The sequence below is a fragment of the Carlito syrichta genome, unplaced genomic scaffold (assembly GCF_000164805.1).
Source record: "Carlito syrichta isolate Samal-C Ts95f unplaced genomic scaffold, Tarsius_syrichta-2.0.1 Scaffold315896, whole genome shotgun sequence".
NCBI lineage: Eukaryota > Metazoa > Chordata > Mammalia > Primates > Tarsiidae > Carlito > Carlito syrichta.
Genome location: NW_007259992.1, coordinates 103,549 through 112,883, shown reverse-complemented (window position 1 = coordinate 112,883; position 9,335 = coordinate 103,549).

Genomic DNA, 9,335 nt, shown 5'->3' with positions numbered 1-9,335 from the left:
TAGAGTTCCGGCTACTTGGAAGGCTGAGGCGGAAGGATCGCCGGAGCCCAGCAGGTCAAGGCTGCAGTGGCCGGGAGCGTGCCACTGTGCTCCAATCTGGGCGACAGAGTGGGACTCCGATTAAAAACAAAACAAAACAAAACTTTGGTTAATACAAAAAACAAGCACTTTAATTCTCCATCTCTTTTTCTTGTTTGTTTTTTCTTCAGCCAAACCTTAGGAGACAAGATAGGCATTGTACAGAAGTTTAATTTGGGAGTAGGCAAAATTCAGCTAGTGTTGCCACTGAGGGATTTAACAGAAAATTACAATGAAAAAAAATTTCGGTCTACTTTTTGTAAAAAGCTGAATACAGGGTATTTAGCTGACAAAGACAATACAGAACACAGGACATCTACTATATATATGTTAAACCCCAAATTCAAAATCTGAGAGACCACCAAGGAGCCAGCTCCGATGCAAACACACGAGGGTCTTTATTCAGGCTCGAGTCTGGGCTCACGTTTGAAGCCGATGCAGCAGCTTCAGGGACAAGAGCCCCGACTCAGGCTAACACGCACCTTTTATACATAATTCTGAAGGGGTGGGGTGGCTTTACAAACTTGTGCACACAGGATTGGATACAAACTATATGACGCAGTTACAAAGACTTTGATTGGTTGATTCGAGTTCGATTTGCACGGCTCAGGCTTAGTTACTTGTGATGGGCAAGTAACTGCCAAATGGGCGGAATGGAATGCCAGATAAGCTAGGTTTAGCAAGCAGGCAGGAGGTTTGAAACAAGGCAGAACCCATGGGGGGGGGGTGGCTGGCGCCACCAGTCTACCGTTATCTAAGCAAAGGAATGTCCGGGAGGGGGCTTATTCCTTAACATTCACACACTGCTAGCAGCAGTTGCAGAAGCAATCAGTTATTTTATGGGACAAACAAAAATTAAACTTAACAAAGTTCTAAGTACAAACACTGCAAACAAATACAGTGAATGTGGGGTAGGAATTCATATAGTAATAGTTCTTTTTGAGTTTTTTTTTTTTTGAGTCTCTCAATATACACACAGGGTAGCTAACAATGTGTCCATGCAGCTACTCTTGTGAAACCCAGTAAATGCTCACTGAACATTTGTTACAGCAATACATGCATGTAACAGCACAGGTTCCCTATTAGTTTTTACCTTTCTGACAACTCTTTAAAAAACATACTGGCTTCTTTTCTCCTTCTAAACTATTAATGTGAAATGTTTTGAAGTATGAAAAAGAATTACATTTTGGGGACCAAACAATGAGTGTGGCCAACTTTTCAGCACAGCCACAGGCTCAACTTCATTCTCTGACTTCCTAGATCCTCATGCCTCTGATTCATTTTTTTTTCACCTTTTCACAAATGTTTCTCTAGTACTATATCTGTCACTTTCTCTGATTAACTACATACTCATTATTAGTAACTTTAAGTAACTTCCATTTCACAAGCATTTTTCAGAGATTATCTCAACTTCCTGCGTAGATGCTGTTGCAATCACAGGTGAAATGATAAATCACTTCCCAGCAAGGATATGAGATCATGGATTCCCAAACCTTTTTCTCAAGGATAAGATGCTCCCCTTGCACAGGGTTAATTGTCAGAAAAGCACATGCTGTCCAGGTAGGAAATGACGTGTTGCTTCGTTTCCAATAGGTTTCAGATTATTTTTTTAAATATGGAAAATATCTCACATATGGAATAAAAAATATTATCTGAAAATGTCCTCTATGTTGGAACACAATCACTGACTATTACAGTCAGGAAAGATGTTTTCTATGATATCCACAAACACAGAATTGCCCTTTTGTCCTAATTCAGCGCCTTCTGATATACTTCCTCCATAACTTCTTTCCAGTTATGGCTTTGTCTGGAGTCCTCTCTTATTGACCTTGGTTGAACCTACTGTAGCTCATAAGAATGATTCTAAGCTCCAGTCTTTTCACATTGGGTGGAAACAATATAGGGGTATGAAGATCCATGAGGCTTTTTAGCATGGATAAAGTGGTTACAAGTACAGAGAATATGGGAATGCCTTCAGCTACAAAAGTATACTTGTGGAGTATGAGAAAGTCCACACTGGGTAAAGACTTTATAAGTGAGACCAGAGTGAGAGGTTGTTTATATGGAGTTCCACATTTATGAGACATTAGAAAATTTACACTGGATAAAATCCTTATGAGTACAGTGAATGTGGGAAATTCTTAAAGTGAATAATTGTAAAATTCATGCTGGAGAAAGGTCTTCTGATTGTAGTTAGTGTGGGAAATTCTGTAAGTTCATCTCCAACCTCATCATAGAGTTCACAGTGGGAAAAGACCTTATGGTTGCAATGAATGTGGAACATTTTTTATGGAGTAATCCATACTAATTAGACAAGAGCTGTTTGCACTGTACAAAAGTCTTATAACTGCATCAAATGTGGAAGACCCTCCTTTCAAAGTCCTACCTCATTCATTATTGGAAAATCCACACTGCAGAAAGGCCTTATTAGTGCAGCAAATGTTAAGAATTCTTTAGCTGCAACTTTATCTTTATTTTACATCAGAGAGTTTATACTTGAGAAAAGACTTATAAGTACAGTGATTATAGTAAGTCTTCTTTACAAAATCCTTCCTTATAGGTTGCCAGATAATCCAGTGTAGAAAAGTTGTATTTGTCTGGACATAGTGACTCATGCCGGCAATCCCAGCACTTTAGAAGACTGAGGTGAGAGTATCGCTTGAGCCCAATATTTCGAGACCAGCCTGGACAACACAGCAAGACCTTGTCTCAACAATAATAATAATAATAAATAATAATAATAATAATAATCAACAATAATAATAATATTATTATTAATAATGTAGTGGCACATGCCTGTAGTCCCAGTTACTCAGGAGGCTGAGGCAGAAGGATTGCCTGAGCCCAGGAGGTTGAGACTGTGGTGAGGCATGATTGTGCCACTGCACTCCAACCGGGCGACAGAGTGAGACCTTGACTGAAAAAAAAAGAGGAGGAGGAAAAAGAGGAAGAGGAAGAGGAAGAAGAAGAAATATCAGTACAGCAAGTATGGAAAATGTTTTAGGTGTACCTTCACACTCTTTAGACAATGGGGACTTCACAATGGTGATAGGTGTTATAAATTCAAAAAATGTGGAAAAGTTGTTATCTGCAAAAATATACTTGTTGGGGAGCAGAAAATCTATGCTGTAGAAGGGCCTTATAATTGCAAAAATATGGGTAATTACACAGGCAGAGCATCTCACTCATTTTATACTATAGAATTTACATTGGAGAAAGGCCTTATGAATGCAGCAAATGTGTGCATGTCTTTTGCCAAGTCTTTCACTTTGCACCAAACAGTTTACACCAGAGAAAGAAATTATGAGTGCAACAACTGGGAAAAGCTTTCAACCAGAACTCAGTTCTGATTAGTACTGCTAACTACTGTTATATACTTTTGCTTTAAAAGTATTTTTGGAAAAAAAAATGCCATCTTGAACATTTTTAAGTGTACAGTTCAGTACTATTAAATACATTCCCATTGTTGTTGAATGAATATTCAGAACTCTTTTCATATTGCAAAAATGAAACCTATGGTTATTAAACAACTCACATTCCTCCTGCTGTCCCTGGCAACCAACAATATACTTTCTGTCTCTATGAACTTGAATAACTTAAGTATCTCACATAAAAAGAATCATACATTTTTTGTCTTTTTGGGGGTGCCTTACTTCACTTACCATAATGATCTCTAGTTTCAACCGTGTTGTAGCTTATATCAAGATTTCGAGTCTCAATATTCTATTGTATCTACATACCACTTTTGTTTATTATTATTATTTTTTTTTTGAGTCGGAGTCTCACTCTGTCACCCAGGCTGAAGTGCAGTGGCATGCTCACGGTCCCGCCAGCCTCTATCTGTTGAGCTCCAGCGATCCTTCTGCCTCAGCCTTCCAAGCAGCCGGAACTACAGGTGTGTGCTACCATGCCTGGTTAATTTTTTAAAAATTTATTATAGAGAAGAGGTCTGACCATGTTGCCTGGCTGGTCTTGAACCCGTGGGCTCAGACAATCCTCTCGTCTCGGCCTCCCAAAGTGCTGGGATTACAGGCTTGAGTCAGCGTGCTTGGCCTACATACCACATTTTATCCATACATCTGTTGGACATTTGGTTTGCTTCTACCCTTTGACTATTGTGAATATTATTATAAGCATGAGTGTACAAATGTCTCTTTGAGTCTGTGTTTTAAATTCTTTTTTTTTTTTTTGAATCAGAGTATCACTCTGTTGCCCAGGCTGGAGTGTAGTCGCACACTCACGGCCACCCCAGGGTCAACCTGCAGGGCTCACGTGATCCTTCCGCCTCAGTCTTCCAAGTAGCTAGGACTACAGGCACACGCCACCATGCTCAGCTAAGTTTCTGATTTATTGTGGAGTTGAGGTCTCACCAAGTTGTCCAGGTTGGTCTCAAACCCGTGGGCTCAGGCATTCCTCTCATCTTGGCCTCCCAAAGTGCTGGGATTTTAGGCTTGAGCCACCGTTCCTGGCCTGTTCTCAATTCTTTATTGGTATATTCCCAGAAGTGGAATTTTTGACTCGTGGTAATTCTATATTGAACGTTTTTCTTTTTTTGTGAGTCTGAGTCTTACTCTGTTGCTCAGGCTGGAGTGCAGTGGCAGGGCCATGTCTCATCATGGCTTTGACCTTGTGGGCTCAGGCTATCTTTCTGCCTCAGCTGCTTCGGTTGCTGAGACTACAGGCATGGTTTTTAACATTTTTTTTAGAGTGAGATTTCACTATGTTGCCCAGGCTGGTCTCAAACTCCTGGGTTCAAGTAATCCTCCCACCTCAGCCTTCCAAAATGCTGGGATTACAGGCATGAGCCAATGTGCCTAGCTTTATGTTTAACATTTTGAGGAACTGAGGAAATTTTTTTCCTTTGCAACTGCAAAATTTTGCATTCACACAAACAGTGCACAAGGGTCTTGATTTCTTCAAACCCTGTGAAGTGATACCTTGTGGAATTTTTGATTTGCAGTTCTCTAATGATTAGTCATGTCGAGCATCTTTTCATGTGTTTATTGGCCATTTGTGTATTGTTTTTGGAGAAATGTGTATTCAAAGCATTTGCCCATTTTTATTATTTATTTATTTTTCATGCAACATTTTTCAAATGTGCCAACATCATAAAAAGGTTTCAGGGTGACACATTTCACACATGTGTGTGAAAACCTCATCATCATGTTATGAGCTACACAAGGATTAATTTGCCCATTACAAAATTGATTATTTTTAATTGAATTATATGTGTTCTTATATATTCTGAATATTATTCCTTTATCTGACATAATTTACAAATATTTTCTCCCATTCAATATGTTGCCTTTCACTGTGTTGATTTTTGTCCTTTGATAAACAAATTTTAAATTTTTATGAAGGCCAATTTATTAATTATTATCTTGTACATGATTTTGGTGTTGCATTCAAAAAATTATAACCAATGCTAATGTCATGAAACTTTTCCCCTATATTTCAAGAGTGTTATCATTTTAGGCCTAACATTTACACATAATGTTTGATTCAATTTAAGTTAATTTTTTTGTGTTGTAAAGTAATGGTCACACTTCCTTATTTGCATTTTCCTACCCAGTTTTCCTAGTATCATTTATTGAAAATACTGTCCTATTCCTATTGCATGGTCTTTGCATCTGGTTGAAAATCATTTGACTATGTATATGAGTGTTTATTTCTGGACTATGCATTCTATTCCACTGATTTACACTCATACGTATACCCTTATGCTAGTACATAGTATTTGACAAATATATATATATATTTTTTTGAGTTGGGGTCTCAGTCGCCCAGACTGGAGTGCAGTGGCCACTCCCGGCCACTGCAGCCTCGAGTTGCTGGCCTGCAGCGATCCTTCTGCCTCAGCCTTCCAAGTAGCTGGAACTACAGGCGCGCGCTACCACGCCCGGCTAATTTTTGATTTATTGTAGAGATGAGGTCTCGCCAAGTTGCCCAGGCGGGTCTCGAACCCAAAGGCTCAGGCAATCCACTCACCTCAGCCTCCCAAAGTGCTGGGATCACAGGCTGAGCCACCAAACCCGGCTCTCTCTCTCTCTCTCTCTCTCTCTCTATATATATATATATATATATATATATTTTTTTTTTTTTTTTTTTTGAGTTGGAGTCTCACTCTGTCGCCCAGACTGGAGTGCAGTGGCCGTCCCCAGCCACCGCAGCCTGGAACTGCTGGGCTCCCGCAATCCTCCCGCCTCAGCCTTTCGAGTAGACATAATTACAGGCGTGCGCTACCACACCCGGCTAATTTTTTGATTTATTGTAGAGATGAAGTCTCGCCTGCCCAGGCAGGTCTCGAACCCATGGGCTCAGGCAATCCACTCACCTCAGCCTCCCAAAGGCGCGGGATTACAGGCTGAGCCACCCAGCCCAGCTTATATTTTTTTAAATAATATTTTCACCATTGCCTTGCTAAGCTATGGTGTGATGATGTGCTTTTTGAGCTATGGCCAGGCCATGTTTTTTTAAGCTTTGGCCCCCTCCCCTCCCCTGGGGAGGTGAATCCCCTCTTTCTCTCTCTCTCGCTCTTTCTGATTTAGTTTTTAAATAAACTATATATCTTCATCTAAAAAATAAAAAATAAAAATAATATTTTGATCCAACTATGAAACCTTGGTTTGGGGGCCCTTCAGTTTGTCCTTTGGAGCCGCTGAGTAAATCTTTGCCTTCAACTGCTTCCCTAATCAGGCTCTCACACTCCAGGTCATGTTGTATAATTCTTTATATATGTTGCAGAATCTGATTTTAAAATATTTCTTGATGTATCTTTTATCGCTATAAATAAAAGTAATTGGTTTATAGTATTCTTCCTATGTGATATGTCTGTCTGATTTTGTTATCAGAGGAACCCTGAATTGGGATGTATTCCTCCTCCTTTATTTTCTGGAAGAATTTGCAAAGGATTAGTAATATGTCTTCTTTAAATATTTAATACATTCCCTGGTGAAGGCATCTGGGTCTTCTGGAAGAATTTGCAAAGCATTAGTAATATGTCTTTAAATATTTAATATATTCCCTAGTGAAGGCATTTGGGTCTGGGATTTCCTTGTGGGAAAGAACATCAGAAAAAATTACTTAGTATAGTTCTGTGTAGATTTTCTACATCTTTCTATGTCAGTTTTTTTTTTTTTTTTGAGTTGGAGTCTCTGTTGTCCAGACTGGAGTGCAGTGGCCGCTCCCGGCCACCGCAGCCTCGACCTGCTGGGCTCCAGCAATCCTTCCGCCTCAGCCGTCCAAGTAGCTGGAACTACAAGCATGCGCTACCACGCCCGGCTAATTTTTGATTTTTATTGTAGAGATGAGGTCTCGCCAAGTTGCCCAGGCGGGTCTCGAACCCGTGGGCTCAGGCAATCCACTCACCTCAGCCTCCCAAAGCTATTTTTGCTTCCTTAACATGGAAATAGTTTATTGAGATCTTTATTTTTTTATTTTTTTATTTTTTTGAGTTGGAGTCTCACTCTGTCACCCAGACTGGAGTGTAGTGGCCGCTCCCAGCCACTGCAGCCTCGACCTGCTGGTCTCCGGCAATCCTTCCGCCTCAGCCTTCCGAGTAGCTGGAACTACAGGCGTGCGCTACCACACCCGGCTCATTTTTTGATTTATTGTAAAGATGAGGTCTTGCCAATTTGCCCAGGCGGGTCTCGAACCCGCGGGCTCAGGCAATCCACTCACCTCAGCCTCCCAAAGGCACAGGATTACAGGCTGAGTCACTGAGCCCAGCTAGTTTTTTTCTAATATAGCTATTTAAAACTATTTATTTTCCTCTTAGCACTTAGTTCTGTTTCATCTAATCAATTTTAATAAGTACCATTTAAATTTTTATCCTGTTCAAAATATGCATATTTTAATTTTCCTTGTAATTTATTCTATTACTCATAGGTTATTTGGCAGTGTCTCTACATTAAATTTGCATGAATAATATCACAGAACAGGGAAGAGTGTTGTTCAGAGGCCCAAGTATTTTGGTATAGGCTGAGAGATAGGAAAAATCTCTGCGTTGTTTGCAATAACTGAGGAAAGACTTGATCAAACTCCAAGGAAGCTTCGGAGCAAAAGTAGCAAGTATAATATAGAAACAGACTGATGTTCCAACCAATAGTATGAAAGTTGTATAAACCACTTAACTCTGGGCTTATGCACCCAAAATAATTCTAAATTATCCTATGAATATTTACAGATCTTATTTGGGTTTAGGGAGATCTTTATTTATAAATTTTTTTTTTGCGTTGGAGTCTCACTCTGTCGTCCAGCCTCGACCTGCTGGACTCTGGCGATCCTTCCACCTCAGCCTTCCAAGTAGCTGGAACTACAGGCATGCGCTACCACGCCTGGTTAATTTTTTGAATTATTGTAGAGAACTTGCCTCGCCAAGTTGCCTAGGCAGGTCTCGAACCTGCGGGCTCAGGCAATCCACTCACCTCAGCCTCCCAAAGTGCGGGATTACAGGCTGAGCCACCGAGCCCGGCTATTTATAAATCTTAATTCAGCTCATTTCCAAGGTTTACATTCTATAGTTGCCTGCATGCCTACCTTATGAAAAGGACAGATCTTTAAAGGTAATGTCATTTGGTGTTTAGGGGAGTTGCTTGAAAAAATGTAAGGAATCTTGACAAAGAGAAGAGGAAAGGGGAAACATTGGAAACTCAGAGATTAGAAGGATGAGGGAGAGCTGGGTATATAGAGAGGCAGATGGAGGTCTATGTCAGAGGTTTGATATGAAAACGAGTCTAGTCTTTGCTCAAGTGTTTGAATTACTCATCAGCTTTGGCTAGAGGATGTCTTAGTGAAATAGTTTTTTTGTTTGTTTGTTTTCTGTTTATTTTATTTTATTTTATTTTTTGAGTTGGTGTCTCACTCTTGTCTCCCAGGCTGGAGTGCAGTGGCACATTTACAGTCACTGCAGCCTCTATCTGCTGGGCTTAGGCGATCCTTCTGCCTCAGCCTTCTAAGTAGCTGAAACTACAGATGCACGCCACCATGACCATCTAGTTTTTGTGATTTATTGTAGAGACAAGGTCTCACCAAGTTGCCCAGGCTAGTCTCAAACCCTCGGTCTCAGGCAATCCTTTCACCTTGGCCTCCCAAAGTGTTGGGATTACAGGCTGAGCCACTGAGCCAGCCAACAATTTTATTTTAAATGAAATGTTTCCAGAGAGGTCACTGAAGCCCCAAATCATCTTTGATAAAGGTATGTTAAAATACATGTTTCGTGACCTGCCTGGGCAGCAAGACCTCATCTCTACAATAAA